The sequence below is a fragment of the Aegilops tauschii genome, unplaced genomic scaffold, assembly GCF_002575655.3.
Source record: "Aegilops tauschii subsp. strangulata cultivar AL8/78 unplaced genomic scaffold, Aet v6.0 ptg000851l_obj, whole genome shotgun sequence".
In the NCBI taxonomy this organism is placed as follows: Eukaryota; Viridiplantae; Streptophyta; class Magnoliopsida; order Poales; family Poaceae; genus Aegilops; species Aegilops tauschii.
In genome coordinates, this window is record NW_027333076.1 from 18,303 (window position 1) to 25,000 (window position 6,698).

The window sequence follows — 6,698 nt, forward strand, 5'->3', positions numbered from 1 at the left end:
ATAGTGTCCTTGCCCATAAGACTCTAATTCTAGGTTCCTCCTAATTTTTCTATAATCAACATGTTTTCTTTTTTTTTTTCATTTTGGATTTTAAAACATATACGTAAAACACAATCTACTAAATTAATTCTTTGGTCTCAATTTCGCCTACTAGTATTTATAATACTTCAGGAGCTAATGAAACTATTTTGGTAAAATTCAATTCTCTCAATTCCTCGGCAATCGCGCCAAAAACTCGAGTTCCTTTTGGATTGCCTTTTTGATCAATTATAACCGCAGCATTGTCATCATAGCGGATTATTATACCGTCTTCGCATTTGAACTCTTTACATGTACGTACAATTACAGCTCGAATTACTTCGGATCTTTCTAGAGGCATTTGGGGCAATGCGTCTTTGATTACAGCAACAATAACATCACCAATACGAGCATATCGCTGATTACCAGCAGCTCCTATGACTCGAATACACATCAATTTTCGAGCTCCACTATTATCTGCTACATTTAAAAGGGTCTGAGGTTGAATCATATTATTTTTTATTTTGATTTCAATTTGTTATTTCAATGCAAAAGGATGAAAGAAATATTGTCTTTCCAGAAAGAAAAACCGGGCATTTTTTTTTATCTTCCATACCCCTTTTAGGGTTCTATATCTCTAATCGAATAAATTGACTTCGTATGGGCATTTTACTGGCAGCTATGGAGATAGCTGCTCTAGCTACAGTTTCAGATACTCCCCCCATTTCATAAAGTATACGACCAGGTTTAACAACGGATACCCAATATTCGGGGGACCCCTTTCCCGAGCCCATACGTGTTTCCGTGGGTCTTAGTGTAACCGGTTTGTCGGGAAATATACGTACCCATATTTTTCCACCACGACGTGCATATCGTGTTATTGCTCTTCGTCCTGCTTCTATCTGTCTCGCCGTGATCCAAGCGGGTTCAAGTGCTTGAAGAGCATATCTACCAAAACAAATACGATTGCCTCGGCAGGATTTTCCTTTCATTCTTCCTCTATGTTGTTTGCGAAATCTGGTTCTTTTGGGGTTATAGTCGATGGTTCTCTTTCTTAGTTCCATCTCTACTGCAAAACTGGACATGAGAGTTTCTTCTCATCCAGCTCCTCGCGAATGGAATGAGAAAGCATGTAAATTTCTCTAATTCATAATATTCAAAAATATTACGGTACGGATAGATACACATTAATAGATAATAGAAAAAGTTCGGTTTTTTTTATATTGAATTTGTTAAAACAGAAAAATATAATATATAGTCAAAAAAGAAGATCTAGAATATATCCAGATGTGTGTGTATATTTATCTAAATTCTATATTTATAGATAATGTAATCCTTCTTAAAAAAATCCTTATTTTTACTCTTATTGAATCGCGGTAAAGTATTCTAATTCAATAAGAATTTCGCGGGCGAATATTTACTCTTTCCTGTCTTATTTGTTAATTTATAAACTTACCAAATAAGACAATTTTTTTGGTTTGTTCCGCCATCCCACCCAATGAAGTGTTAGGATTCTTTTCAATAAAATCCTATGGAATCATAGGTTCTGTCGTTCCCACTGCTTCTCCTTGAATGGTTAGGTCTGAATCCCGCAACGGAGCTTCCAAAAAATTTCTTTCCGAGTTAATTTTCTCAGTTTTATTAACCCGGGCGGCTCTTTATTATTGCTTTAAATTTGTAGTTCTTGTTTCAAGTTACAATTTTTAATTCTCTATTATTTTTATTATATTGATGCTTTATCACATTGCCTTTTATGATGTAATTCATAGACCATACATAGTGGAATCCTATATCTTATTTATTTCCTCTTCCTTCTTTCTATCATCCCTCCCTTTATCCACATCCCTTTAGTTTTGCTTCACAACCTAGAATCCCTTTTCTTTTTTAGAGAAAAAATTGCAGTTGCTACAACTATATGACACATCTACTCATTTATGATAGAGGTATTTATTCATATAGTGACTGTTTCTTAGTTAGGATCTCGACAATACGAAGCAATAGGTTGGTTATTAGTTAATTTTCTATAATTACTAAGTTTTTTTCTTAAAAAAAAGAAAAAAATAACGAGTCACACACTAAGCATAGCAATTATATTAAATGATTTATCAATTTTCATTAAATCTTATAGAAAGAGGTATAATTTCTTCTTTTGCAGGGATTTCAGGAAAAAAGTCTCTTGTCATTTTTTATTCTATCAATGGACAGAATCCGAAGACAAGATTACTTATTCTTCGTCTACGAATATCCAAATTTTTACACCTAATACTCCATAGATAGTCCGAATTGGATAGCAGCAATAATCAATTTTAGCGCGAATTGTTTGGAGGGGAAGTCTACCCTTTTTAATAGATTCGGCGCGTGCAATTTCTTTTCCTCCGAGACGACCCGCAATTTTTACTTTTACTCCCCTTATATCTGCTTTTTTAGTTAATTCAATGGCTTTTTTCATTGCCTTTCGGAATGAAACTCTATTTTTTAATTGGAAAGCTATATATTCTGCAAGAATGTTAGGCTGTCTATAAGGTTCTTTCACTTTTTCGATAGAAATATTAAATCTCTGGTTTACAGAGTTAATTTCCTTTTGTAGATCTTTCTCTAATTCTTCGATTGCTCCTTTTTTCTTTAATAAATTTGGGAATCCAATATGGATTATGACGTGGATCGTATCGATTTCTTTTTGGATTTCTATATGTGTAATTACTTCGGAACTTGAACCTGAGTCCATTTTTCTATTATGTGTAATTACTTCGGAACTTGAGTCTGATTCTATTTTTCTATTCGAGCCCTTTTTCCTATTCTTTTGTATATAGTTCTTGATACAATCCCTTATTTTTTTATCTTCCTGTAGACCTTCAGAATAATTTTTTGGTTGTGCGAACCAAAAGGAATGGTGTTTTTGGGTTGTACCAAGTCTGAAACCGAGTGGATTTATTTTTTGTCCCATATTTTTCTATTCTATATTTTTTTTTACTGGGAATCGAAATCTTAGATGGATCTAAAGGTTATTTAGATTTCTTTACTATATTTAGTACAATTGTTATATGACACATGCTTTTTTTTATGGGGAAACTACGTCCTCGAGCTCGAGGTCTGAATTTCTTCATAATAGTACTCCTACTGACTTCGGCTTTAGTAATAAATAAATTCGCTTTGTCGAAATCCCTATAATGAGTAGCATTTGCGGCTGCCGAATAAACCAACTTTAAGATGGGATAAGATGCTCGATAGGGCATGAGGTTCAGTATCATAACAGTTTCCTCGTAGTAACGCCAGCGAATCTCGTCAAGAACTCTTTGTGCTTTGAAAACAGACATAGGGATACGTTTTTGTGCTTTGAAAACTCTCTCGAACTTAAGTAGACGATCGGTTGGAACTTTCCTTGCGAGTTTCCTTAGCCCACTTTTCTTCTTCTTTATCCTAGGGATATACTTTACTAGTTTGAAACTTGTCATAAATAAGGTTATTCCCCGCCTACCTTTACTTTATTTTGAATCTTTTTTTTCTTCTTAATCTTTCTATTCAGAATTCAGTTAACGACGAGATTTAGTATCCTTTCTTGCATTTTCATAACTCGTGAAATGCCGAGTAGGCACGAATTCCCCCAATTTGCGACCTACCATAGGATTTGTTATGTAAATAGGTATATGTTCCTTTCCATTATGAATCGCGATTGTATGGCCAACCATTGTGGGTAGAATGCTAGATGCCCGGGACCACGTTACTATTGTTTCTTTCTCCTCCTTCATATTGACCTTTTCTATCTTTGCCAATAAATGATGAGCTACAAAAGGATTCGTTTTTTTTCGTGTCACAGCTGATTACTCCTTTTTTCCTTTTTAAAGAGTGGCATTCTATGTCCAATATCTCGATCGAAGTACGGAGGTCAGAATAAATAGAATAATGATCAATGGAAAAAAGCAAAAAATCCTTTAGCTGGATAAGGGGCGGATGTAGCCAAGTGGATCAAGGCAGTGGATTGTGAATCCACCATGCGCGGGTTCAATTCCCGTCGTTCGCCCATCGCATTATTGCAAATTCCAAAAATGCAATTTTCCATATTCCTAGTTACGTATTTACTTACGGCGACGAAGAATAAAACTATCGCTATATTTTTTCCTTTTCCTAGTTCTTCTTCCAAGCGCAGGATAACCCCAAGGGGTTGTGGGTTTTTTTCTACCAATGGGAGCTTTCCCTTCACCGCCCCCATGGGGGTGGTCCACAGGGTTCATAACTACCCCTCTTACTACGGGGCGTTTACCTAGCCAACACTTAGATCCGGCTCTACCCAAACTTTTTTGGTTCACCCCAACATTACCCACTTGTCCGACTGTTGCTAAGCAGTTTTGGGATACTAAACGGACCTCCCCAGATGGTAATCTTAAAGTGGCCGATTTACCCTCTTTTGCAATGAGTTTCGCTACAGCACCTGCTGCTCTAGCTAATTGCCCACCCCTTCCACGTGTGATTTCTATGTTATGCATGGCCGTGCCTAAGGGCATATCGGTTGAAGTAGATTCTTCTTTTCTCTCAAAAAACCCCTTCCCAAACTGTACAAGCTTCTTCCAAAGCATACGGCTTTCTAGATGTATATGACGATCTCTAGACAGATGGATCTTATATGAATCATATGATGAAGTACCACATGAGTGGATATATAGGAAAGGAATCCAAATCTGCCGAATCGCTCATGTTATGATCTTCTACATCCTAGGTCTCTGCGTTCCGTCATCTGGCTTATGTTCTTCATGTAGCATTCAGATCGAATGACTCTATGAAATTACGTCGATACTTCCACATATTATGGGTAACGTAGGAGACATCCCTATTTTCCCCCGGGGGTCTTAATTACCACTGCTTAGCTTTCAATTTGCCTCTGACCATCAAATTAAATGTGAATAACCCGTCCTCCTCTCTTTGAAACAAGGGGCGCTTCCGGTTCTGTGCGTGCTTCAAACAATTTTGTCTTCTCCATATTACCATATCTCTAGAGCCAATAATTTTCTATGAGGAACTACTGAACTCAATCACTTGCTGCCGTTACTCAACAGTTTTCTGTTGAGGTCTATCCCGTAGAGGTAGTCAAATTGGATCAGTGATCGATTTCTAGGTTTCGTCGTAAACCTAATTGGTTACTTCCAATTACGTAAATCAATAGTTCAAACCGCACTCAAAGGTAGGGCATTTCCCATTGATATAGGAACTTTTGTACCAGAAACAATAGTATCTCCAATTATAGCCCCTCTGGGATGTAAAATATATCTCTTCTCACCATCCCCATAGTGTATGAGACAAATGTATGCATTTCGATTAGGGTCGTATTCTATGGTTACGATTCTACCAGATATGTCTTTTTGATTCCGTCGAAAATCTATTTTACGGTATAGGCGCTTATGACCTCCCCCTCTATGCCTTGCGGTAATGATTCCTCTGGAATTACGACCTTTACCACAACGGTGCCGTCCATGGATCAAATTATTTCGTGGATTGGATTTCACTTGCCTGTCTACGGTTCCCTTGCGTGTGCTCGGGATAGGTGTTTTGTATAAATGTTTCGCCGTATTATTAAGTATTCTCCTTTAGTTTTTTTCTCTATCTAGAAGTGGAATAGAATAACCCGGTTGAAGGGTAATGATCATACGTCTGTAATGCATTGTATGGCCCAGAATAGGTCCTATTCTTCTACCTTTTCCAGGTAGTCGATGGCTATTCACAGCTACCACCTTAACACCAAAGAAGAGTTCGACCCAATGCTTTATTTCTGTCTTAGTGAATCCCGATTCGACATTAAAAGTATATTGATTCTTTCCCAATAAACGAAGACTTTTTTCTGTAAATACTGCGTATTTGATTCCATCCATAAATCGACTTTCCCTCCTATGCTCTGAGTTCCAGTATCGATAAGAATTCGAGTTCTTATTGTTCTTATGTTATGGTATGAATATACCATACCAATTCGTTATGTATGGATGATGGATGAGATTCCATGGATAGAGAGCCAGTTCCAATAGACTTATGGAATGTTCCCGTTCGTGTGCATCCAGCAGGAATTGAACCCGCAAATTTACCAATTATGAGTTGGGCGCTTTAACCATTCAGCCATGGATGCTTAACAGGGATCATCGTACATCGTAAATAACCAATTTTCATATAGAAAGACATATCATAGAAAAATGAAATCGAAAATATTCCGAGATGGCAAATATTCGGAGATGACTATGAAAACACCTCTCTGGATCCTCGAATTGAAAGAGAGATTGAGAGGGATCAAGAATCCTAATTCTCGCTATTTGGAATGGATCCAATTCTATTGAGTCTGACTCATAGTGATCATTTCTCTTTAGCAAAGAATGACCTTGGTTATCAAAGGATTGAACAACCGGGATCCATTTACTTATGATACCTAGTTGGCATTGATAACAAGGATCTAATGAATTATGAGTTTAATAGATCCTCTTTAGCAGAAAGACGTATATTCCTTGCTCATTATCAGACAATCACTTATTCCCAAACCTCGTGTGGGACTAATCGTTTTCATTTACCATCTCATGGAAAACCCTTTTCGTTCCGCTTAGCCCTATCGGGTATTTTAGTGATAGGTTCTGTAGGAACTGGACGATCCTATTTGGTCAAATACCTAACGAAAAATTACGATTTTCCTTTCATTAAGGTACGAGGGCTTC